General features: G+C 40.3%; 1 long non-coding RNA gene across 1 annotated transcript; it reads left to right on the top strand.

Annotated features, from left to right (window-relative positions):
* The first annotated feature begins 9 nt into the window (after window positions 1–9).
* LOC133239645 (uncharacterized) lies at window positions 10–24,911 on the top strand. The gene is made up of 3 exons (XR_009733917.1): window positions 10–656; window positions 3,042–3,110; window positions 24,626–24,911. It is a non-coding gene; the product is annotated as an uncharacterized LOC133239645 (long non-coding RNA).
* The last annotated feature ends 2,449 nt before the right edge of the window (window positions 24,912–27,360 follow it).

The following is a 27,360-nucleotide window of genomic DNA, read 5'->3' as shown; positions in this document are numbered from 1 at the left end:
CACTAACCAATGGCTGAAGGGGCCACTAACTGTCGCTGGTTGTCAGTTACTCACTAACGGCCTCCTGCCTGGGGCAGAGGTTTCCCGTGGCACCGGCCAACGGTGGATCAGGGCTGCCCCAGCTTGTGCTGGTCTCTTGGCCTCTGCACCCAGAGCAGAAAAGTGCCACAGCAGAAAGCAGCCAGTCAGAAGCACCAACCGCTCCAGCAGTCGTTCTCCAGCTCTCAGTGGAGCAAGTGGTGCAGGCGGGAGAGGCGACAGTGGCCGCGTAGAGACAGCGGAGGTACCATCAACTGGGATCACCATCTGAGGCGGCCAGCGCCAGGGGCTCACACCACAGCCAGCCTGTGACCGCCAGGGTGGCCCCGGATGGGCAGCAAGAGCAGCTGGCCTGCCTGGTGGCAAGGGCGGCTGCAGGCAGAGAGGTGCAGGGAGTGACCTTGGCCTCAGCAGAGATGAGTAGGACGGTGCAGTGGAGGCAAAAGCCCATCATGTCTCGGGGTCGGGATACGGCGGCCACCACTACATTGGTGGCCTTTTCGCTCAGAAATCCCAGCCAGGCCTGGACCTTGTACCCTCTGCAGGACCGCTCTGAGATGTGTTTGGTGGCTTGAAGAGAAAGAAAAGAAAAAAAAAAAGCAGCCCTTGAAAAACAGGTATTTACTGAACAGGACCTCAGGGCAACTCTGGTGCTAGAGATATAACAAAACCACTGCTGGCAAGGAGCTGATGTTATTTTCCTGTTCTCCTTAAATTTTATGAAGAGCAAGGATATATACTTATTCATTTGCCAGGTTTCTGTGTTAAAATTTGTATCCCAATGAGATGAGATAGCAAATGATTTTGGATGGTGTTGAATACTGAGAAGGAAATAAAAGAGGTTAGTGCTTAGGGAATGACAGACTCTCCTAGGGAGAGAGGGAACAGGGATTTCGTGCATCAGTTCGATTAGATAGAAGGGTACTGGGATAATAAACAGGTATTGTGCAAATATCTGGGAGATCCAGATAGCTAGGACATCGAGTTCAAAGCTGTTGGTGAGGGGAAGAAAAGGGTAAACAATGAGAACAGTTAGAAAGCTGATGCAGTAGCCCATGAGAGCAGACCAGTGCCAGGCAAAACTGAACTCTCTAACATATATTGCCTATTTATAACCTCAAATAATTCCTTGTATTTCAATCGATTATCTATGAATAAGAGGCAATCTCTAGAAAGTAAGGAGCAAGCTCATGATCAGAGAGTAAGTGAGGTATAGATGTATAACTATTAACAGAACTCAAGTCCAGGGCTAGAAACTCCACATTGTTTTTAGGGCAGCCTTCAGCTCTGCTTATCCCCTCCCCCCCAAAAAAGTGTGTCAGAATGCAAATTCAGTTGGTGTGAGTCAGTATTCGGGTTTGTTCCACTGAGATATAGACCCAAGTCACTTTTGTGCAGCCTTTTTCAATTGATTAAGCAAAGGGTTCCATGTATCAGGCTTTAACAATTCCTTTAACTTAGGAGTGTTATTATTATTTAATCTCCATATGGAACAGAGAACATCAGGGTTGCAGCTGGATTCTAGGCAGCAATTACAAGGAATTTTGGGAATGCTTGTCATGAGAAGAACGATTAACTAATTATTCTTTAAAACATTTATTGAATACGTGGTCAGTGCCAAAAATTTGACTGGGCCTGGTGATAAAATGGCAACAACATACAGGGTGGTCACTACCCACATGGAGTTTTCCATTTTCAATGGTTGTATAGGCAGAAATAAATTGTATAAGTGAGGCACACAGGACACAGAGCTCATGAAGGGAGATTTAACCTAGTCAGTTAAATCTGGGAGGATTTCCCAGAGAAAACTATGCTTGTACAAATAATAGAAAACACTTTTATTATTTTTTATTGAAGTATAGTTGATTCACAATATTAATTTTAGTTTCAGGTGTACATCATGATGATTCAGCATTTTGAAAGTTTATACCCCACTAAAATTATTATAAGATAATGGCTATAATTTCCTGTGCTCTACAATTTATCCTTGTTGCTTATCTAGAAAATTATTTTTGAATGCCTCTGAAAACCTAAGGCAAAATACACTAAAGAAATGAAGTTGAAGTAATATTGAGGAAAAAACTGGGATACTATTCCACTGTCATCAGGCCTCCTGCTGTGTTCTTTTTTAAAAATATAAATTTATTTATTTTAATTGGAGGCTAATTACTTTACAATATTATAGTGGTTTTGCCATACACCAACATGAATCTGCCATGGGTGTACATGTGTTCCCCATCTTGAACCCCTCTCCCACCTCCTTCACCATACCATCCCTCTGGATCATCCCAGTGCACCACCCCAAGCACCCTGTCTCATGAATCAAACCTAGACTGGCAATTCATTTCACATATGATAATATAGATGTTTCAATGCTATTCTCCCAAATCATCCCACCCTTGCCCTCTCCCACAGAGTCTAAAAGACTGTTCTATACATCTGTGTCTCTTTTGCTGTCTCGCATATAAGGCTATCATTACCATCTTTCTAAATTCCATATATATGCATTAGTATACTGTATTGGTGTTTTTCTTTCTGGCTTACTTCACTCTGTATAATAGGCTCCAGTTTCATCCACCTCATTAGAACTGATTCAAATGCATTCTTTTTAATGGCTGAGTGATATTCCATTGTGTATATGTACCACAGCGTTCTTATCCATTCATCTGCTGATGGCCATCTAGGTTACTTCCATGTCCTGTCTATTATAAACAGTGCTGCAATGAACATTGGGGTACATGTGTCTCTTTCAATTCTGGTTTCCTCGGTGTATATGCCCAGTGTTCTTTTAACAGAAGCTCATTCATGCCTTAAGGCCTTTGCACTTGGTTGATGCTGCTGCTCCTTAGTCTGATTGCAGCCTCCTTCATATTCTTCTTATGGTCACTTTTCCATGACCCTCCTTATTTTGATTAGTCCCTGCTTATTGCTCTCGAAACACCCTTTCATTTTCTTCAAATGTGATGATCTTTTTCTTCCATTTATTTATTTATTTCTACTAGATTGTAAGCTTCAAGAACCTGGGCTCCTGGATCTCTGGGTCACATCATCAGGCCCAAGTCTGACACATGGTAAGTGCTCAATAAATATTGAAGTGCTGAATAAATAATGAAGGATAAAAGTTTGCACAAGAAGGTTTATACTAAGTTAATTTATTTTGCACGATGTTAATCATGTTATATTCCCTTCACCTAGCAAAATTCCAATAAAACTCCCTTAAAGATGAAGCTGCTGCACAATCCTTTATTGAAGATGAGAAATGAATTTTGCATAATCTGAGATTTAGTTTTGTAAATAAGCCCCTAGAAATTTACTTTGAAGCACATAAAAAAGATAGATTAATGGATAGACAGATAGATAGATATAAAATAAAACAAGTTTACTAAAATATAACATCAAAATTTTGATTATAGCTAAACAGATTGATGTTCACTGATAAATTCTTTAAACACGACTGTCTTTAGGCAAATTTTCATAAATGAATGTGGGAAAGAAAAAGCACCCAAGTATATTCCTCCTCTGAGTAGAGCTTATGTTTAATTTACACTTTCTGTGTCCTTCAGGTGGATGATTAGCAGGGAAATAGTCAAGAAAATCCTTTACAATATATTGTTTAAGCAACAAGTGATATATTTGGTATGATTTCCAGAAGAGAGTTGTGCACTCATATGGTTAATTGGAAGTTGGGAAAACTAGAGCCCATGGCTCACTAGTCCTCTGGCTTGAGATCTGGCTGCTGATTCCAGGGGCTTGAGTAAAGTCAGAAGTGAAAGGTGACTCCCACGTGTTACCTGTTGTAACAGGAGAAATCATTGTCTCACTTGTTACTCATACTTCTCTCATCTAAGGAAATGTGCCCTTGGCATCATTAAGATACTTCAGTGTCTTTCTGTCCTGTGAATCTATTTGACCTTATGGCTGCTCTTGCTTTTGATGGTTCCGGATGGGAGGAACCCTCATTACATTAATAACAATAACCAGCATGTGAATGAGTGTTCCTGGCTTATGAAAGTATTCTATTTGCCTTACTTTATTTGGTTGTCCCAACAATGCTATGTTGCAAATAGGCCAGGTAATATTATGCACCCGCCTATTTTACAGATCAGGCAATGTGTGAGAGACATGGCCAATTTCATGGTATGGTATTGAGGAACTGAAATTAGGACTGAGGTTCCTGATTTTAATCCAATCAGTCACCCTTATCTAATGCGTGACTGAAAATGTAGGCAATTTTTCACTACCTGATTTTATCAAAAGGAGGGAGGCTAGTTCAAGGAAATAGAGTATCAGAGAAAAGCCATAGGGAAAGTGAACTTTTCCCAGGTTGGATTCATGCTCAGTTCAGTTCAGTTCAGTTGCTCAGTCGTGTCCGACTCCTTGCGACCCCATGAATCGCAGCACGCCAGGCCTCCCTGTCCATCACTAACTCCCGGAGTTCACCCAGATTCACGTCCATCAAATCAGTAATGCCATCCAGCCATCTCATCCTCTGTCGTCCCCTTCTCCTTCTGCCCCCAATCCCTCCCAGCATCAGAGTCTTTTCCAATGAGTCAACTCTTCGCATGAGGTGGCCAAAGTACTGGAGTTTCAGCTTTAGCATCATTCCTTCCAAAGAAATCCCAGGGCTGATCTCCTTCAGAATGGACTAGTTGGATCTCCTTGCCATCAAAGGGACTCTCAGGAGTCTTCTCCAACACCACAGTTCAAAAGCATCAATTCTTTGGAGCTCAGCCTTCTTCACAGTCCAACTCTCACCATCCATACATGACCACTGGAAAAACCATAGCCTTGACTAGATGGACCTTTGTTGGCAAAATAATGTCTTTGCTTTTCAATATGCTATCTAGGTTGGTCATAACTTTCCTTCCAAGGAGTAAGCATCTTTTAATTTCATGGCAGCAATCACCATCTGCAGTGATTTTGGAGCCCCCCCAAAATAGTCTGACACTGTTTCCACTGTTTCCCCATCTATTTCCCATGAAATGATGGGACCGGATGCCATGATCTTTGTTTTCTGAATATTGAGCTTTAAGCCAACTTTGTCACTCTCCACTTTCACTTTCACCAAGAGGCTTTCACCAGAGGTGCCATCTTGTGATAATTATGGCATGGCATTGTGGGAAATAGACTAGGGCAACAGAGAAAATAGATTAAAAAAAAACTTTCAGACCTAAGGAGAAACCCAAAGTTCCCATTCCCCTTTTACAAAATAAAATGGTATCAGTCATGCAAACCCAACCTTGACCTTGCACAATACTTTTGTTCTGGGAAGTTAAAAAACTTGCTGGCAGACTCATCTTATCCCTCAACCCACTACAAATCTTGTGGTGGAAGACGTTTAGGAAGAACTAAGAGAATATGTTTTAGCTCCATCAACTGTTTATTTTTGTCCTGATAAAATGAAAGTATACCTTTTAGAACTTTATACCATTTAGAACTACCCAGAGAACTGGAGATACTGAACTGCCCACTCTACCCCTACTAATCTCTGTCTTAGTCTCTGTTTTTCTAACTTCCTGAGCAAGAATAGATGAATGTATATTGCTGCTGCTACTGCTGCTAAGTCGAGTCAGTTGTGTCCAACTCTGTGTGACCCCATAGACGGCAGCCCACCAGGCTCCCCCGTCCCTGGGATTCTCCAGGCAAGAACACTGGAGTGTGTTGCCATTTTCTTCTCCAATGCATGAAAGTGAAAAGTGAAAGTGAAGTTGTTCAGTCGTGTCCAACCCTCAGTGACCCTGTGGACTGCAGTCTTTATATTAAGTCATGGTAAATAGCTAAAAGTCCCAGGAAAGGAATAAGAAGTGAGGAGAGATGGATTTTTAATTCCAAGTTTTCTTTAGTCAGCCAGATGACCGTCTTGGATGTAAACCTCTCCTTTAATAAAACTATGAGTAATAATATTTTTTGTTTGTTTTGCTGAAATTTTCAAGCCCTAATATGAGAAATAGAATGAAAAAAATTCCTTGAACAAATAAAGGTCTTGTTCCTTCTTTGACTATCATAGACTCATGGTTTAGACAAAGAGAATGTGGAAGGCCTTTGCCCTGACACTCTGGAGAAATTGACTCTCAATGTTTTAACTTGCATCAAGGCATGAACTACCCATTTCCTCTCTGTAACTGACCCATTGGTAAAGTATTTCCAGATACCATTTAGAAATTGCAGCAGGGATTCCACTTCATTATTTATTTTGTAAACTTGGCTCTAAAGACAGATAAGTAGATATTTGAATTATAGCATAGTTAAGTTTGAACACAAGTTGGTTACCCAAGTGTCCTGATTTTTCTTAAGTTTTGCCAACAAAGCAAATGCAAAGAAATCAATTCCTAAGCCCATAGGAATCTGGAAACTGAGTCACTGATACTTTTCCAAGATTTCACTCCATTTACTCATAATTGTGACACTTCATTTCTTTCTTCTCTTCTTTATCATTGTTGTTAATTTAAAAATAGCATCCTTTAGAGAGTCCTGGTTCATTGTTCTGCCTTAAGATTGCGAGTCTAGTACTCCACTCTGGACTATGTGGAGGGCAGTTATTAGTGACAGCCCTTGCCCTTTATTGTGAACTATTTCTCTTAATCACTGGTGCTCAGTTTGGAAGTTCAAGTGCCCAGTGAACCAGTCATTGAAAAAGGACTGTTCAACATTATAGGTGGCCAAGACCTACAAAGAAAAAGATTACATTAGATGTAAATGAACCCATGTCAAACAAGATATTTAGTTCTCTTTTATTTAATTTAAATTTATTTATTTTAATTAGAGGCTTGTTGGGGGCAAGAGTGAGGTACTCCGCCCATGGCAAAGGTCATGAGGAAGGAGGCTCGACATACGCAAAGGCGGGATCGAGCCTCAGGAGTCCCCCTGGAAATCCTCGAGCATCTACCCCCATAACCAGAGCCTGCCTACTTTACTACTTTGTGCTCTTACCTACACCTCTGACTTTACGGGGGGCTGTCCCCCACCACCTCTTTCGGAGAAGGAGTTAACCTAGAGCTCCAGTCAATAAAAACTCTTGGGTGTGACAAGAGTGTTTTAACCTACAAACTCCTCTGAAGGTTCTCTAGCCTGCCTGACAGGCTTGTCCGGCCACATGTGATTGCTCACAGCCTCCCAACCGTGAGAGGCACGAGATGCTTTAAACCCTCTAAAAACAGGTTCTTTAGAGAAGTTAGAAAACTATAAGTATAAGTATAGTGGGCTAATTAGAAATTGTGTTGGTGAAGGGTTTTTCATTTGTTGAGCCAATGTTTGTTGCTACGTCTCCACATCCCCTGCCCTTACACACGTTAATGAATATATAGAAGAAATAAGTATTAACCTTTGATATTAATAACGTTAGACCTTAGGCTAAGTAAATTCTTTCCTTAACTAAAACCCTCTACACCCTCACCCTGTAGGAATGTAACTTTATTTGGGTGACGTCTGTTTTGAGAATAATCAGCCCTGGAGAAATAAGTGTCCTGATTGACTGACCGCTGTCACAAGGAGAGGGTTGTAAATTGTCAGCAGGCCCCCCTGGCCAGAAGATGATGTAACACCCCTAAGACCTCTGTATACATTTGTATGAAGCACTTGACTTTGATAAAAGTCAGGACTGCTGACCCCACGTGACTTTTGCATAACATCTCAGTGTATAAAAGTAGACCATGGAAAATAAAGAATTGGGATCAGTTTCTCGAAATACTGGTCTCCCCATGTCGCTCTCTCTCTCACTCTGGCTGAGTCTCCATCTGGAGCACGGAACCCACCATGCTTACTAATTATGCCTGGGCTTCTAAGATCCGACCGGGGAGGCCTCAGTGTCTCCTCTCCTTCGGGAGAACGGAAGGACGCCTGCGGCCTACGTAAGTGGTGCAAACTTCTTGTCTTGAAGTTTTATTGGTCTCCCGCGTAAACCAAGCTACTCAGCCTCTTTTCTCCACTGAATTTTCCTACTGAGCTATCCTTATTCTATTACTCTTTATATCTTTAATTAATATCTAATTGAAGCTATTGTATCCTGATCCTCGCCTATGCCGTCTCTCCTTCGAATACCCTGGATCAGCCAGGGCTGGTCCCCGGCAGGTGGTGCCCGAACAGGGACGATTCGAAGGTAAGCTCCCCAAAGCAATCAGGGCCATCAGCCCTATTGCTCCCCATTCTCGGAACAACTGGGTCACCAGCCCTCTTGTTCCCCCACGGAGCAGTTTGGGTCACCAGCCCTACTGCTCCTCCCTTGGAACAGTTTGGGTCACCAGCCTACTGTTCCTCCCCCGGAACAATCTGGGTCATCAGCCCTATTGTTCTTCCAATGTTCGGGACGGCTAGGACCCCACTCAAGGGTGCCGCGGACCCCCCTGTAGGATAGACAGGGCGAGAGGAGTGGGAAGTGTTGAAAGTGTTAAAGAGTTAGAGTTAGAGAGAAAAAATGGTTTCTGAAGTTAAAAGGCCAAAGAAAAGCCTGATCTTTTGAAAGCTAAAAGCTTTATCTTCTATTATACTTAATTTTCTGACATGGATAACACTGAAACTAAAAATGACAACTCTTTATACAAGTAATCTTGAAACTGTTAATGAAGCTACTGTTAATTTAGATACTTGGGTGAAGGTGAAAAAACAACTAAAAACTTATCCTATAAATATGATTAAAAATGTTCTGGACCCTCATCATGAGGCTGTGGGATGACCTATGGGAGAGGCTATAGCCGTGGATGGTAGTGGGTCTCCACCTTCTGTGCAGATCATATTTTCTGCCATTGACGAGGAAGAGGAGGGACACTGTGCTCTACCTCCCGAGGAGTGAGAGGGCTTACAGGACGCTGCAGCCGGGCGCCCTGGCGAGCCCCCTCTCCCTCTACACAAACCTTTAAAAATTTATCCAACAATTTCTGATTTAAGGCGACTACCCCACCTCCGCTTGCACCTCTCAGGGCCTAGGAATTCCCCAGTTTACCTCCAAAGCCTCCCAGAGCATTGCCTAAGTTTGAAAAAGATAAAAAAGTTTTCTTTTAAACAAAGGAGCTTTTAAAAAATACACAATATACAGAGCCTGCTCCTTGCAGAAAACCCCCTCTGGGGGGGCCTCACCCAAGCAAAAAAAGAGAGAAAAATAAAAAGAAAAAAGAAAAAAAGTGAAAAAGAAAAAAGGAAAGAAAATAGAGAAAGATCTAAAGATAGAAAAAGAACTAAAGAGTGAAAAGGAGAGAGGAACGGAGGAGGAAGAAATCAGGGAATGCAGCAAGATAGAAAAAGGAAAAAAGGAAGTTAGAAAAAGAGACACAGAGAAAGAGAGGGAGGAAGAAAGAAAAAGTTAGAGAGAAAGAGGGTAAAGGAAAAGAAACGAAAGAAAGAGAAGGTAGTGAGAAGGAAGAAGGGAGAATGAAAGAGGGAAACAAGAAGGAAATGATAGAAAGTAAAAGAGAAGAGAAGAGGAAGGAAAAAAGATAGAGTGAGGGAAAGAAAACTTGAGAAAGATTTAAAGAGAAGAAGGAAGAAAAAATCAGCAGAGGAGAGAGGAGAGGACTTACAGGACACTGTGGCCAGACACCCTGGCGAGCTACCTCCCACTCTGCGCAAACTTTTAAAAAAACTTATCCACCACTTTCTGATTTGGGGCAATAGCCGCCGCCTCCGTTTGCGCCTTCCAGGGCCCAAGAGTTCCCCACTTTGCCCCCAAAGCCTCTCAAAGTGTTGCCTAAGCCTGAAAAAGATAAAAAGTTTTTTAAACAGTGGAGCTTTTAAAACAGACTGCATGCACAATATGCAGAGCATGCTCCTTGGAGAAAACCCCCTCAGGGGGGTCTCACCCAGGCTAAGAGAAAAGCCAAACCGTAAGGGGATTTAGCAACAATATTAACTCTTGACGAGGTTACTCCAATTCCAACGGGAGTGGCTGGCCCCCTACCTGAGGGCATTGTAGGACTTGTGCTAAGGCGTAGCTCGCTTTCTTAAAAAAAAAAAAAAAAGAAAGAAAGAAAGAAAGAAAAAGAATAAATAAATAAATAAAAAGAAAAAGAAAATTTCGGTGGTGCATGGTGTAGTAGATTCTGATTATATTGAGAAATTAAAGTTTTGTTCTCACCGCCTACTAAAACTGTGCAAATTAATAAAGGTCAAAGAGTAACACAGCTTTTGCTTTTTACCTTATTATCAGACAAGAAAAACCTTGACTTCTCAAGCTAAGAGCCACAGAGCATTTAGATTTAGTGATCTAGCTTTTTGGGTGCAGGGAATTACAGCTCCAAGGCCTTTAAAAGATCTTTTAATTCAAGAAAATAAAATGTCAGGGCTATTAGACACAAGAACAGACATCTCTTAACATTGCTGGAAAAGACTGGCCTAGTTCCTGGCCCACGTATAATACTGAAAATGAGTTGGTGGGATTAGAGAAAGTGATATGCGGGGTGAGAATGCTGTAGGAAAAAAAAAAAAAAAAGGTGAGGGAGAGTTTAAAACCTTGAAGAATAGTGAGTTCCCTGTTGCTGGAAGTATTCAAGCAAAGATTAGATGGTTGCTTGTCATCTAAAAAGCTATAGACCAGATTTAGGTTACAAAACAAAAACTGGAGAAGCTTATAAAGATGTTGTGCAACACCTCTTTACTTGCTTCTCATATTTAGGTGTGCCAAAAGTTTTAAAAACTGATAATGCCCCTTTGAAGCTGTGGAGAGATTGTTTACTAACTTTAAATGATTTCCAAAAATTATTAGGGGACATTAATTGGATACGCCCTCATTTAAAACTGACTACTGCAGATTTAAAGCCTTTATTTGATTGCTTAAAAATTGATCCTAATTCCAGTTCTAAGAGAAAGTTGACTAATGAGACAGAGTTAGCTCTTGTTGAAGTGTATGAGACTTTAAATGATCAGTTAATTAGGATTAATATTACCAAAAGATGAGATTAAATTATTCTTGCCACAAAACATACACCTACAGGGTGCTTGTGACAAAAAGGCCCATTGGTTCCATCTACCAGTGACCCCAAGAAAAATAGTTTTATCTTATCCCAGCTTGGTGGCACAATTAATTATAAAAGGAGGAAAAAAGAAGTGTGGAACTTTTTAGAAAAGAAGTAGCAAATATAGTAATGCCATTCAATAAGGATCAACTGCAAGTCTTTTACAAAATAGTGATGATTGGCAAGTTGCCCTGATAGATTTCAGGGGTCAAATTTTGTTTCATTTGCCCTCAAGCCCCCACAGTAGTTAAAAGTTCAAAAATGTTAGATTGGCAGTTTGAGGATACCTGTGGAACTTTCCAACCTTATGTAGTTCCTACGCTCCCCTTTACCCTATGGGGGAGGGACATGCTATCTCAAATAGGAGATACTCAGAGAAGGGTTTTCTCAATTTCTTAGTGATCAACAGGCGGTACAATTAATAGTACTATATATATTATTATAAATACATAATATAAATATATTTGCCTAATTGCAGTTCGCCTAATTAGGTATGGGTATAAATAAAATATAATAGAGGTATACCTAATTCTATTTATGGATCTATACTTAATTATTCTGTATATAAATTGGTATGTATACTGTATATGCATATTATATATATACTGTATAATCAAATATATATTGCAGTAATATAATGTGTGTGGCTGATATTAATTGGTATGGTTTGATGTGCTGTGATGATATATGTTCTATATACTGTATAATTATATATGTGTGACATGTATTATTGCAGTACATTGGTTTGTGTTGGCTGATATTAGCTGTGTACGTGTTGTATTGCTGTAATATATATTAATTAATATATTAATTATAAAGATTAATTCAAGTATATTGATTATGTCAATAAGTTTATACTTGTTGCCATGTATAAATACATATATAAATACATTTTGCATTTAGATATATCTGTATACCAAAATGAGATAAGGAGGTTATGCATTTATTATTTAAATTTATACAGAGACCTAAACTAAACATTACACCTAAATTAACATATCCCAAAATTTATGTTGTTAAAATGTAAATTTTAAAAATTTAAAAAATTAAATTGACAACTGCTTGACAATTCTTTTACCGTAAAACCCCCATAGGTGTAATTGGGGTAGCCAGACAAAAAATTGGTTTTATGGCAAAACGGCCCCCTAGAATGGGTCCATCTCCCCGCCCAAGCTAAAAAAGTAGCGGCTTCTTATCCGGGATTGATAGCTACTTTGATATTAAAGGAAAAAAGCAGAGCATTAAATTATTTGGTAAAGAGCCATCAGAAATTGTAATTCCATATAATAAGGAACAACTTGATGCTCTTCTAATGTTTGATGAGGACTGGCAGATTGCCATAGGAAATTATTTTGGTCAAAATTTTTGCATCATTTACCCTCGCATGTTTTGCTGAATTTTATATCCAGACATCCCGTTATTTTTCCTGTCAGATGTAAACAATCTCCTATTCCAAATGCTCAAATAGTTTTTACTGATGGGTCAGCAGACGGTAAAGCCTCCATAGTTACTAAAAATCACCAAAAGGTTTTAGAAACATGGGAAACTTCAAACAGCATAGAGGCTTTTGCTATGTTTGCAGATGAAGAATTTAACCTTTATTCTGATTCTCAGTATATTGTCAGGTTGTTTCCACACATTGAAACTGCGGTTTTTGTCTGAAAATAAAACTACCATATTTCATTTGTTAACTAAATTACAGCAACAAATTTGGAAAAGAAATAAAATATTTTTCACTGGACACATTCAGGCTTATTCCGGATTGCCCGGCCCTTTAAATGCCTTTAATGATTTGGCTGACCAGAAATACAGTGGCTACTGTGATTGAGGAGGCCAGAGCCTCTCACTCACTTCATCATCAATATGCTACTGCCTTAAGATATCAATTCCAAATTCCCAGAGAAACTGCTAGGGAGATTGTGCGTTCTTGCTTATATTGCCCCACTGTTTATAATATAGTCTACCTACGGGAGTTAATCCTCATGGTCTCAAACCTAACGTACTCTGGCAGATGGATGTAACTCATGTCTCTTCATTTGGAAAACTGTCCTTTGTTATACCTTTTCTCATGTCATTATTGCAACTTCTCGTACCGGAGAGGCAGTTAAAGGTGTTATACAACATCTCTTTACTTGTTTTTCATATTTGTGCCTACCAAAAGCTCTGAAAACTGACAATGCTCCTGCTTACATTTCTAAGTCTTTTCAGGAATTTTGTTTACAGTTTCAAATTAAACACAATACAGGCATCCCTTATAATCCCCGGGGACAAGCCATTGTGGAAAGAGCACATCAAACATTAAAGCTTCAAATTAAAAAACTAAAAGAAGGGGAGTTTAAGTATAGTTTTCCCCATCAAATCTTGCAACGTGCTCTTTTCGTAATAAATATTCTAAATACTGATCTGGCTGGAACTACATCAATGCTTCGTCATTGGTGCCTGGAGCAATTAAATGCAAAACCATTAGTCAAATGGAAGGACCTCCTCTCAGGACAATGGAAGGGTCCTGACCCATTATTAACTAGCGGTCGAGGATGTGCTTGTATTTTTCCACAGGATGCAAATTCTCCAATTTAGATCCGGGACAGGTTGATTCGCCATGTTGCAGACCCCCAGACATCCAGTTCCCCCATTGCTTCGATCACAAAAGAGGAGCCCGCCGGCAGGGGAGACAAGATAAACATCGAGATCCCGGCGAGACTGACAGGGCTGCTGCAGCATGAACTCCAACCAGAAAATAATTCTACTTATTCTGTTTTAGCTTGTCCACCCTCGCCTCATGTTTTCCTTTTTACTAATGACTCCAACAAACTTAATGTAGGCATGAATTATTCAGGTGGACCTAACGTAGTGACTTGTCAACAATGTATGCTTTCATCTTGTTTAAACCCTCAATGTAATGTTTGCTCCTTTGTGGTGTTACAACGCCCACCCTATCTTATGGTGCCTATATGATAGCTATGGTCTTACTGTGTTACAACAACTTCAGGATTTAATGCAATCGCGACGGTTTGTGGTCTTGCTTATCCTAGGAATATCAGCTTTAATAGCAGCAATTACTTCTGTTACTGTGGCAGCAATATCATTGACTCAACAAGTGCATACTGCCCAATATGTTGATACCATGTCTAAAAATGTTTATTTAACTCTAGCAACACAGGAAGCTATAGATAGGAAATTAGAGATGAGAGTAGACGCCTTAGAAGAAGCAATTATGCATATTGGGATTGAGTTACAGGCTTTAAAGGTGAAGATGGCTTTGACGTGCCACGCTGATTACAGGTGGATATGCGTGACATCTTTGAAGGTAAACGAGACAGATTATGAATGGGAAAAGATTAAAAATCATATCTCAGGTGTTTGTAACAGTTCTGATATTGGCCTGGACTTAGGGAAACTTCATAATCAAATACAGACCTTGAAACACTCTCAACTGGATTTTACCGCCACTGGAGCAGCTAATGACTTTTTTCACACCTTCTCTAACTTTTTTCTGGAAAAAATATTCTGTCTAATATCCCTAGTCTCTAATTCTACTTCTCATAATCATTCTTCCTTGTATTGTCAGGATTCTCCGGCAGAGCATTCGGAGGCTCGTGACTGAGCTGCATCTGGCTGTTTTAAGAAATAAAAAAGGGGGAGATGTTGGGGGCCAGAGTGAGGTACTCCGCCCATGGCAAAGGTCATGAGGAAGGAGGCTCGACATACGCAAAGGCGGGATCGAGCCTCAGGAGTCCCCCTGGAAATCCTCGAGCGTCTACCCCCATAACCAGAGCCTGCCTACTTTACTACTTTGTGCTCTTACCTACACCTCTGACTTTACGGGGGGCTGTCCCCCACCACCTCTTTCGGAGAAGGAGTTAACCTAGAGCTCCAGTCAATAAAAACTCTTGGGTGTGACAAGAGTGTTTTAACCTACAAACTCCTCTGAAGGTTCTCTAGCCTGCCTGACAGGCTTGTCCGGCCACATGTGATTGCTCACAGCCTCCCAACCGTGAGAGGCACGAGATGCTTTAAACCCTCTAAAAACAGGTTCTTTAGAGAAGTTAGAAAACTATAAGTATAAGTATAGTGGGCTAATTAGAAATTGTGTTGGTGAAGGGTTTTTCATTTGTTGAGCCAATGTTTGTTGCTACGTCTCCACATCCCCTGCCCTTACACACGTTAATGAATATATAGAAGAAATAAGTATTAACCTTTGATATTAATCACGTTAGACCTTAGGCTAAGTAAATTCTTTCCTTAACTAAAACCCTCTACACCCTCACCCTGTAGGAATGTAACTTTATTTGGGTGACGTCTGTTTTGAGAATAATCAGCCCTGGAGAAATAAGTGTCTTGATTGACTGACCGCTGTCACAAGGAGAGGGTTGTAAATTGTCAGCAGGCCCCCCTGGCCAGAAGATGATGTAACACCCCTAAGACCTCTGTATACATTTGTATGAAGCACCTGACTTTGATAAAAGTCAGGACTGCTGACCCCACGTGACTTTTGCATAACATCTCAGTGTATAAAAGTAGACCATGGAAAATAAAGAATTGGGATCAGTTTCTCGAAATACTGGTCTCCCCATGTCGCTCTCTCTCTCACTCTGGCTGAGTCTCCATCTGGAGCACGGAACCCACCATGCTTACTAATTATGCCTGGGCTTCTAAGATCCGACCAGGGAGGCCTCAGTGTCTCCTCCCCTTCGGGAGAATGGAAGGACGCCTGCGGCCTACGTAAGTGGTGCAAACTTCTTGTCTTGAAGTTTTATTGGTCTCCCGTGTAAACCAAGCTACTCAGCCTCTTTTCTCCACTGAATTTTCCTACTGAGCTATCCTTATTCTATTACTCTTTATATCTTTAATTAATATCTAATTGAAGCTATTGTATCCTGATCCTCGCCTATGCCGTCTCTCCTTCGAATACCCTGGATCAGCTGGGGCTGGTCCCCGGCAGAGGCTAATTACTTTACAATATTGTATTGGTTTTGCCATACATCAACATGAATCCACCACAGCTGTATACGTGTTCCCAGTCCTGAATCTCTTTTAATCCATCATTCAACAAGTGCTGATTGAGTACGCATTTTGTGTAACAAACCATGAGGGATAAAAATTAGTCCCAGGTCTCAGGGACCTTACAATTATAAAGGAAATAAGACATTTTGCTAAGAAGTATAGATAAGGAAATAGATATGAAGAAGTAAATAGGATTTGAGAGGACCAAGTCATTATCAGCCCTCAAAATCAGAAGACTAAGGTGTCATGAGTAAGGACTTTGGCAGATGGAAATGGGATTGTAGGACTCTGGTAGAAATGATAGGAGTTTGAATAATATTACCACAGAATAGACTTAAAGGACTTCTAAATGTGGAATAAAGCATACAAAGTCTTTAATCAAGGGTTTTGTGCATAGAAATACATTTATTAATATATACAAGTAGCTTCCTTTTTAATCTAATGTATTTTATTTTATACAAAGACAGACAGGTAAGAGGTTCATGGGATTCTCCAGACTACTTACAATGCTTATGGACGTGATTTTATTCAGTGTCTTTATAAGATTTAATTCTTGTTAGTGTTGTTGCCATTTTGAATGTTATTTTTGCAGTTTCTCTATGTCAGAAGTTTCTCGAAGTGTACTTTAGAGCACCTAGGGTTCCCTAGGACACTTTCAGGGGGTATTCAAGGTCAAAATGATTCCCATAATACTTCTGAGACAGTATTTGCCTTTTTCATTTTCATTCATGCATGCGTATAGCATGGGTTTTCCCAGAGGCTATTAAACATGGGATGCTGTCATCACTCTGATGTTAACTTTTACTGGCTTTATCTTGTTATTTTAAAATTAATTAATAGATATTTTAAAGCTCTCAGTTTCAATTTCAAATACAATAAGTATCAGTGGATATAACCTCTACAAATGAAAGCTCTTTGATGTCCTCAATACGTTTTAAGAGTGGTTTCTTGACAAAAAAGATTGAGAACCACTACTGTGTGGAATGTCCACTGAATTTGGAAATGAGCATGGAGAAGGAAGCAGTACGATGACTGGATTCTCCAGTTAATCATGGCACACCAGTGTCAGTCTTAGGAGCAGTGGTATTCTGCATGGGTCACAAATCTTTTAATCGTTCACGGCATTGTAGCCGAGAATGCTGAGTCTCCTCTCGGGCCCCACTATCTATACGATGAAATGAGGGGGATTCCAGGGTTCTTCCTTCTGTTATTCTAGGAGTGTGAGATTCGTTGGAAGACTGTATCATGTTGGGGCAGGTTTAGTAAACCTTGCCTGTAAAGTGCCACACAGTAAATGTTTTAATTCTGCATCACAGCTACTCGATTCTGCTGTTTTAGGATGAAAGCTATCATAGAGAATATGTAATGTATGAGTGTGGCTGTGTTCCAATAAAACTACAAAAACAGACTGGGATAGATTGGCCCTTGGACTATAGTTTATTAGCCTTGATTAAGGGAAAAGTTTCTTAAATCAAACTGTTGGTTTAAAACCTGCTTCTAGGGAACTCCTACGTGGTCCACTGGTTAAGACTGTGTGCTTAACACAGGTTTGATCCCTAATAGGAGAACTAACAACCTGCATGCCACACAGTGTGACCAAATAAATAAAACCTGCTTCTACAACTTATTAGCTGTGTGATCTTATACAAGTTATATAACTTCTTCATACTTCAATTTTATCATTTGTGAAGTGGGAATACTCTGAGCATGTAGCTACATCCCATGTCAGTTCAGTTCAGTCACTCAGTCATGTCCGACTCTTTGCGACTCCATGGATCGCAGCACGCCAGACCTCCCTATCCATCACTAACTCCCGGAGTTTACCCAAACTCATGTCCATTAAGTTGGTGATGCCATCCAACCACCTCACCCTCTCGTCCTCTTCTCCTCATGCCCTCAATCTTTCCCAGAATCAAGATCCTTTGAAATGAGTCAGCTCTTCACATCAGGTGGCCAAAGTATTGGAGTTTCAACTTCAACATCAGTCCTTCCAATGAAGACCCAGGACTGATTTCCTTTAGGATGGACTGATTGGATCTCCTTGCAGTCCAAGGGACTCTCAAGAGTCTTCTCCAACATCACAGTTCCAAAGCATCAATTCTTCAGTGCTCAGCTTTCTTTATAGTCCAACTCTCACATCCATACATGACTACTGGAAAAACCATAGCTTCGACTAGATGGACCTTTATTGACAAAGTAATGTCTCTGCTTCTTAATATGCTGTCTGAGTGAGTGAGTGAAGTAGCTCAGTCATGTCCGACTCTTTGAGACCCCATGGATTGTAGCCTGGCCAGGTTCCTTCGTCCATGGGATTTTCCAGGCAAGAATACTGGAGTTGGTTTCCATTTCCTTCTCCAGGAGATCTTCCCGACCCAGGGATTGAACCCAGGTCTCCTGCATTGTAGGCAGAGGCTTTACCGTCTGAGCCACTAGGGAAGATCTAATACACTGTCTAGGTTGGTCATAACTTTTCTTCCAAGGAGTAAGCACCTTTTAATTTCATGGCTGCAATCACTATCTGCAGTGATTTTTGGAGCCCTCAAAATAAAGTCAGCCACTGTTTCCACTGTTTCTCCATCTATTTGCCATGAAGTGATGGGACTGGATACCATGATCTTAGATTTCTGAATGTTGAGCTTTAAGCCAACTTTTTAACTGTACTCCTTCAGTTTCATCAGTTCACTTCAGTTCAGTCGCTCAGTCGTGTCTGATTCTTTGTGACCCCATGAACCACAGCACACCAGGCCTCTCTGTCCATCACTAACTCCTGGAGTCTACCCAAACCCATGTCCATTGAGTTGGTGATGTTGCCCAACCATCTCACCCTCTGTCATCCCCTTATCCTCCTGCCCCCAATCTTTCTAAGCATCAGAAACTTTTCAAATGAATCAGCTCTTCACATTAGGTGGCCAAAGTACTGGAGTTTCAGCGTCAATATCAGTCCTTCCAATGAAGACCTAGGACTGATCTCCTTTAAGATGGACTGGTTGGATCTCCGTGGAGTCCAAGGGACTCTGGGTCTTCTCCAACACCACAGTTCAAAAGCATCAATTCTTCAGTGCTCAGCTTTTTTTTATAGTCCAACTCTCACATCCATATATGAACACTGGAAAAATCATAGCCTTGACTAGACAGACCTTTGTTGGCATAGTAATGTCTCTGCTTTTTAATATGCTGCCTAGGTTGGTCATAACCTTCCTTCCAAGGACTAAGCATCTTTTAATTTCATGGCTGCAATCACCATCTGCAGTGATTTTGGAGCCTTAAAAAAAAAAAGTCAGCCACTGTTTCCACTGTTTCCCCATCTATTTCCCATAAAGTGCTGGGACCAGATGCCATGATCTTAGTTTTCTGAATGTTGAGCTTTAAGCCAACTTTTTCACTCTCCTCTTTCACTTTCGTCAAGAGGCTCTTTAGTTATTCTTTACTTTCTGCCATAAGGGTGGTGTCATCTGCATATCTGAGGTTATTGATTTCTCCCAGCAATCTTGATTCCAGCTTGTGCTTCCTCCAGCCCAGCATTTCTCGTGATGTACTCAGCATATAAGTTAAATCAGCAGGGTGACAATATACAGCCTTGACATACTCTTTTTCCTATTTGGAACCAGTCTGTTGTTCCAAGCCCAGTTCTAACTGTTGCTTCCTGACCTGCACGCAGGTTTCTTAGGAGGCAGGTCAGGTGGTCTGGTATTTCCATCTCTTTCAGAATTTTCCACAGTTGATTGTGCTCCACACAGTCAAAGGCTTTGGCATAGTCAATAAAGCAGAAATAGATGTTTTTCTGGAACTCTCTTGCTTTTTTGATGATCCAGCCAATGTTGGCAATTTGATCTCTCTTTTTTCTGCCCTTTCTAAAACCAGCTTGAACGTCTGGAAGTTCATTGTTCACATATTGCTGAAGTCTGGCTTGGAGAATTTTTAGCATTACTTTACTAGCTTGTGAGTAGAGTGCAATTGTGCAGTATTTTGAACACTCTTTGACATTGCCTTTCTTTGTGATTGGAATGAAAATGTCTAACATGCAAAACAGTTGACAGTGCCTGGCCCCTGGCAAGCGTCCAATAATTATTATTTGAGATAAGCAGATGGATTTGATGGATGCTTTCCCAAGAACAGCATTATTACCTGAGTGCTGAACCAGTCCTGGTTCCTCTCTTTGCTCCTTTTCATTGGTATGCGGCTCATCCGGGTAACATAAGCAATCCAGGGACTTTCAAGCAAACTTTAAGAGAATAAAAGGAAGACATGATCACTCCTTGGGGAGCTTCAGTTCCAGTTACTGGGCTTGCATAACCACTGGCAGATATGGCTGAGCATTAGAGGAAATGGCAATGACTCAAAGGCTCCAATATAGTGGTGGTTATTTGTTTTTCATCTTTGCAGACCTTTTGTATCTAAAGATGACACACTAGGTATTCAGTCATACTACCTGTCTTGCAGCCTAATGTACAAGAGCAGTGTCCCCAGTATTTTCCTTAGTCATTGGTGCAAGGCTCAGAAGATACCTAGATAACTGAAGGTCAGGCTTCTCTGGTGTCTCAGTGGTAAAGATTCCATCTACTAATGCAGGAGACGTGGGTTTGATTCCTGAGCCATGAAGATCCCCTGGACAAAGAAGTGGCAACCAACTCCAGGATTCTTGCCTGTGAAACCCCCAGAGCAGAGGAGCCTGGCAGGCTACTGTCCATGGAATTGCAAAAGAGTCAGACATGACTTAGTGACTAAAGCAACAACAACTTAAGGATATATGCAATGTGATTAACAAGTTGGCTATTGTCATCAAATAGAAATGGGTACAAGTTCTGATTTGGCACTGCCACTGGCCCTTATTTGCTCTTGAATGAGTGATTTAATGTTTCTGAACTTTAGTTCTCTTACCAGAAAAATGAAATTGATACTATCTGCATTGTCTGGTTTTGCAAGTTTTATTACATCAAATAAGATAATGCATGTAAAGTGAGTGAAGTAGTTCAGTTGTGTCCAACTCTTTGCGACCCCATGGACTGTAGCCCACCAGCTTCTCCATCCATGGAATTTTCCAAGCAAGAGTACCGGAGTGGGTTGCCATTTCCTTCTCCAGGGGAGCTTCTGACCTAGGGATTGAACCCAGGTCTCCCACAAGGCAGGCAGGTGCTTTACTGTCTGAGCCATCAGGGAAGCCCACAATGTAAAGCCTTTAGCAAATTGCCTGATGCATAGTAGCTACCATTATTGTCATGAATAGTAATGCAAATGAATGAGGAAGGAATACACTGGGAAGTTGAAGAGGGTTATTCAGTTTAAAGTCATTTTGATTCAGGGAAAATTTCTAATCATAAAATAACTTTTTAAAAAACTGGCCTCCTATTATCTTTGGTAAGAATTATGATGTCCAGCTGGATTACTGTTTGAAGGACTTGGTGATCAGGCAGAATACAGGTGACCTTTGAGAAACACTCAAGTCCAGTTAAATGTGGATATTTTTAAGTAAACACACTATACCACAAGATTAGTGGTTGCTTGAATCCACAGTTGTGGAACTACATATATGGATAGATGACTTGAATATCTTTGGATTTCGGAAACTGAGGTGGGTCCAGGGACTAATCCTCCTCAGATGCTGAGGGACTACTATACTGCAATTGAGAATGAATCACGTGGGAAAAAAGGCAAAATTGGGCAAATTCAGTTTCCAAGAAACTCATTCAATTATTTCAGATGTTTGATACCACATTTTTTGGGGGAAATGTTTCAGTTACAAGAATGCAGCCAGCCGTCATAATCTGCTAATCATTGCTAATCATAAACAGATCAGATAAGAAAGGTAAGAGGACCATCCAGGTAATAAGGGTAGGAGAATATTATTGTTTCCTTACTTGACTAAATATATGAGTACCATGGTTCTGAAGATTCCATAGAAAGGACCAAATGCGATGAAATAGTGGATATAAAAGCTGCTGGCCCAGGTGATGTCCTGCTGGTAGAAGTGCTTGAAAGTTAAGCTAGTGGAAATAAAACTGGCTAAATTGTATATCCTAGTACTGGAAGGAAACTGAATTTGGAAAGGACCAAGCATTTACATTTCCCCTTTTCTACCAGCCTGATCTAGTTTTAGAGAAGGAATCGAGTTACTCACCTCCCAGTACCTTCTGTGATACATCTCTTTAATGGATTGCAGGTTCAGATATACTGGAATGAAAAGGAGGGGCCAGACTGAAGAAAAAAAAAAAAAGATGGTGAACAAATGAGCTGATATGATTCCTGTGGAAGCTATTGAGAGTTGATCTCGTTAACATGCTACTCCTGCAATATTGTCCCTGAGAAGGGATGCAAGGTGGAGATCCACAACCACATCCTGGATGCTGCTGGGCTTTTAGAGTCTCTGAGGCTGAACCAGGACTTTGGTTCAAGATCCCTTAAGGAGACTAGGGAAGCTTTGCAGATCTGAGTCATTTTTGATGAAAGCATCCTGGAAGAGCTTCTGCTGTGAGTTTTCAAGTTTTCTCAAGGTCTCTGGAATCCTTCAGTTCTTCACGATCCTTTGTGTTGGGCCCTGTCACAATATGTTGAGGTGGCAGATATACAGCAGGCATACTGAGTCTGGCCAGATATTTATTTACCTGCTTCTCCCCCAGGACAAGTGAAGTTGCCTGGAGCATGTAGGAGTCATATGGAGACCCTTCATATTTTGACAGCTCCCTTTTTGATCAAATTTTAGTTAGATGCTCTGGAGCCCCCTTCCTGACTAGGCTTCATACTTGACCTGTAAGCTTTCAAAGTCTGCGAACAGTCAGGACAAATGATTTTGCCCACCCTACATGCTAAGAGTCACACAAATGCTAGAAATAGTTTCTAAGAACAGTTTAAGGCTATGTTCCTGGGATGACTCCAGCCCCCTTAAAATTCTTGAGAAATTTCAAGACTGTCCAAAGAAATTACTGCATGTTCAGTAGGCTCCTGACATCCTTTTTCTTCAATCATTTGTTAGAAAACTTACAATTATAAAATTCTTACTCTGTCCCTCTGGGATGGATCTTCCCTGACCCAGAAATGTCTTTCTCAAGGACTTGGGAGTCATCCCTCTGAAGTACAATCTTTGAAGATCAGGCTCTGTCCTGCAGCCTCTGGGAGGGTATGAGTTTGACTTTGATAAGCACCAGTTAGATGACACACATGGCTTAACCACAGGACCAGCTTCCCCTCCCTTTATCCTCTTTCCCTAATTTCCTTTAGCATGTCCCAGTGTTCTGGAGAGTTGAGCTCAGTTTATACTGAAGTACCTTTCCCTACTACAGAAATCTGAATGAAAGCTGTCTCTCCACCTTTATGAAATGTCAAGCCTAATTTCTCTTTGACAGGTTGAGTATGACTCATTTGTACCTGTCTTACTAAGTTGAAGACATTTGAAATAAAATGACAAAATGAAACAGCTCCTCAGGACAATGTGGTTTGTAACCTGAACATTCTTCAGTGAAGCTACAATATTCATCCATTCCTCATAAGCTAAGGCTGTCTTGTTTTACTACACACAGGAGGAGAATTCAGACAAGAGACTCCAATAGTTTTTTCTTATGTGAATACACATCTGTCTGGGCTGGAATAGTTAACTTTCAAACTGGGGCACCAATGTCCTCCACACCCTTTTTGGTCATGAAAGAGGGTAACTACATTAGGATAAGTCCTCAGAATTCTAGCACTGGAAGAGGCTACAGTGGTGGTTGATCCCCATGTCACAGAAAATGGACTCACAGGCCATCTTGGTCAGGCATGAGACAGATGATCACTGGTGGCCAATGTTTGGGCAAACCAGATCATCTGCAACAGTTTCTCAATCTTAACACTGTTGGCATTTTAGTGTCAGATAATTCTTTATTGTCCAGGGCTGTTCTGTGTACTATAAGACATTTCATAACATCCCTGGCATGTGCCCCATGGATGTCAGTACCATTACCCCTCTTTGTTGTGATAATCAAAAAAAGTATCTGCATGGTGTCAAATGTCCCACTGGGGGCAACAATGCTCCTAGGTGAGAACCACTGATCTATAGGAAATGTTTGAAATCTTCCTTAATTTGGATTTCTTTTGCAAATGAGTAAGCATGTTTTAGATGAGCATATTTTGGGGTCCTAAACTTTTCTTTGTGAACTTCATTAACAAAGAAGTTGGACTTCTTTGTTGGACTTCATTAAGAGCAAAACATTTTTGCTTCTAGTATTTTTATTGGTATTAGCCTTATTCAGCTACCTTATTTTCTCTCAAGCCTAGAACATATCCAGACCTATCTTATTTTATATATATGTGTGTGTGTGTGTGTGTGTATCCACTAAAATATCTTCTACAGTTGTATGTAAGCTGTGGAAACAGTCAACTTTCTTCCACACAGAAGCTCTACAGGTGACTTTTATTCATGAGACTCTGCTTTTTCTGGCACCTACTATCAGTACTTGAGCATTCTTTTCCTATTTTTCCTTCCTATCCATATACCACTATTCTTTTCTTCTTGATAAGTATTGTATTTAGCTTATCCAGGACAAGAGTTACCAGACCCCTTGATTGGCATCCTGCCTCCCATCCTTCTTGGAACATCTCCTTCCTTGTACAGTAGCCAGAATGATGAGATGCCCATTAAGAATGCCTAATTGTTCTTCTATTTTCCTTTTCAGATTTCACCCAAGTAAGTCTGAAATAAAACATGCTGCTTTTTTGAGGCACAACAAGACATGATCAGATCGTCTCTCTGTGGGAGGATTTCAATCATGCCTTCTGGCTTGACAACTGTTTGCTTCAAGGAAATGGGATGATAAGGATTGTGGCTCCCTGGTGACTCACCCATGTGGAAGTACAGGTGCTGCTTCTCGTAGTCGAGGTATTTGTTTTGTTCTTGCCATACTGAATAAAGAGAGAATAAAACTAAGAACAATATACACTTCTGTTATTATACTCAAGGGTGTGTGTGTGTGTGTGTGTGTGTGTGTGTGTGTGTGTGTAGAATCTCTATAGAAAGAGCCATCTGGTCAGAGTTCATTTACTGTCAAACTGAAGGCACTGAAGAACCAGAATTGAAGAGGGAGGAAATATTGTGGTGTCTTTTTCTTTATTTAATTGTGGGCAATTCTTGCAGGGATGGTTTATTTCATTTGACTTCAGAGATTGTGATCGTTTATTATTCTTCCCATGGGAGCCATTTTGAATTTTTTGTCCTGGTGTGGATTGGAATGATGATGGAAGAGAAATACTTCTGATAAGTTTTCAAGGTCTTCTTCAACCTATGTGCTTAGAATTCAGCTTGAAGCCCAGTCTGTTTGTATCCATTCATCCATTTAACAGATATTTTTTGAATGGTTATGTTATAAAACACATAGTCATAACCTCTAGTATCTACTTCATCTTTTCTCCATTATTTCCATCGTGGATCTCATGCTGTGATTTACTCATTTTAAGGCATGATAATATATAATCTTTCCACTGGGAATTTGAGTCATTTCCTAGGGGTCTTCTTAATTAATTTAGTCTATGCCCAAATGCACAAAGGCAGCAAATATCTTGAGAGAAGGCATAGAAGTAATGGTTTATATTTATTTCCTAAGAGGCATTTAATAAACATTTAGTTGAAGGAATTAGTGAATGAATGATAATTCAAACCTCTTCTATAATTTTACCATATGTTCAGTCAGTTAAAACACTGTGAGCTGTGTTTGATTTTTTGTTTTTCCCATTCTTTTTATACCATCACTTCTACATATTTCTTCTGTTATTTGGATATTAAACTTGACCCTTCTTTCTCTTACTATCATAAATAAAAATATATGTCATGGTGTTAAAGTTATGATAATTATTTATGATAATTATTTATGATATTTAGTTATGATAATTAGTTATCATAATTAATTATGATACTTACTCCCAAGCTTCTGGATATTTAAGTGGTCAGAAACTTGAAAGAGGGAATCAGTGGGAAACTTTGGACAGTTGGCAAATGTAGGTGAAGGATTGATTTTTGAGTATTGCCTCCAAAAGAGAAGTCTAACTTTTCCATAGTATGAGAATAGGACCTTGCCCTAGAGGATTTAATTAATACTTGTTAAAGGAATAAATGTTTGAAGAAAGTGGTAGAAAGACTGACAGTAAAATGGGAAGAACAGAAATGCTTAGGGCTTATCAGGATTAGTTTTGTTGTGAAACAACTGAATTTTAGAGATTAAATTATTTTAAGTAATGTGTTGTGCAGTTGCTTTGAAATTAAAGTATACAGGAACCTAAGGCTTGAGGGATATGTCTCTAGAATGATGGAGAAGTGATGATGTCTCCATCCTCTGTGAAGAGGCAGCATGTGAACTAGACACAGTTCTATAGAAGCACTTCTGGAGGGGGCCAGGCTGCCTCATGAACTCCAGTGAGACAAAGCTCCATTGCTGTGAGGGAATAGGGAGAGAAGTCAAAATGTCATAAGTTTAGTGATCAGCCTAGGAGTTCACAGGGATGGTTCACACTGTAAAGAGTCTGCCTGCAACATGGGAGACCCAGGTTCAATCCCTGGAGAAGGAAATAAAAACCCACTCCAGTATTCTTGCCTGGAAAATCCCATGGATGGAGGAGCCTGGTGGGCTACAGTCCATAGCGTTGCAAAGAGTCAGACATGACTGAGTGACTTCAATTTAGGAGTTCACAAACTTTGGAGAGCTCTGACTTGTTTGTGGAGTCATTGTGAAGAACAACTGACTAAAGACTACAATCAAAGTTTCTTTCTTTTTTCTTTAAATCAAGACAGGAGACTTTTTTTCCCTAATTTAAAGAAGGTTGTCTTCCAAAACTGGGAAAACTTATTTTGAGAAAGTTGCACAATTTTGGTTACCACAAAGTCCAAGCAGCAACTGACCAAGCTACACTCCTTTGTTTTTAGAAAGCTCCTAAATTCTTTCAGAAGGAGATAGAGCCTCTTCCTAAGCATTTAATTATCAGGATCCATCATTTCCTCTTGAGGGAAAATACCTTTCTGTGGTTATCCTTATACCTTCTATGTTGAAAGCAGACTCTAAACATCTTGGTAATAATCCTTACATGCTGGTTTTTAAGCTGAAGTTTTAGAAAGTCAACAGCTGAGACATTCTGGAGTTTGCCTTCCTTTTTCTGTTGCTTAAGAAGTCTGAATTAGAGGTGAGGTCCTAAGTGTATTATGAGGCATTTGAGCTGAGTTTCATGTATAAATGAACCAAAATGAACCTAAACTAAAAATAACAGCTTAGTTTCTTCCAACAGCTAGAATTTGTTGACATAACTAGATATATAGATGTTTCCTGATTTAGCACTTGTTGAATGTACTGCCATGCCTTCTATGAGTGGTTTAGCCTGAATGACTTTCAAGATCATGGAGTCATTAATTCCATATTTTCTTCTTTTC

This window comes from Bos javanicus, chromosome 26 (assembly GCF_032452875.1).
Source record: "Bos javanicus breed banteng chromosome 26, ARS-OSU_banteng_1.0, whole genome shotgun sequence".
Lineage (NCBI taxonomy): Eukaryota > Metazoa > Chordata > Mammalia > Artiodactyla > Bovidae > Bos > Bos javanicus.
Note: the sequence above shows the minus strand (reverse complement) of the source record. Positions and strands in the feature narration are given on the sequence as shown.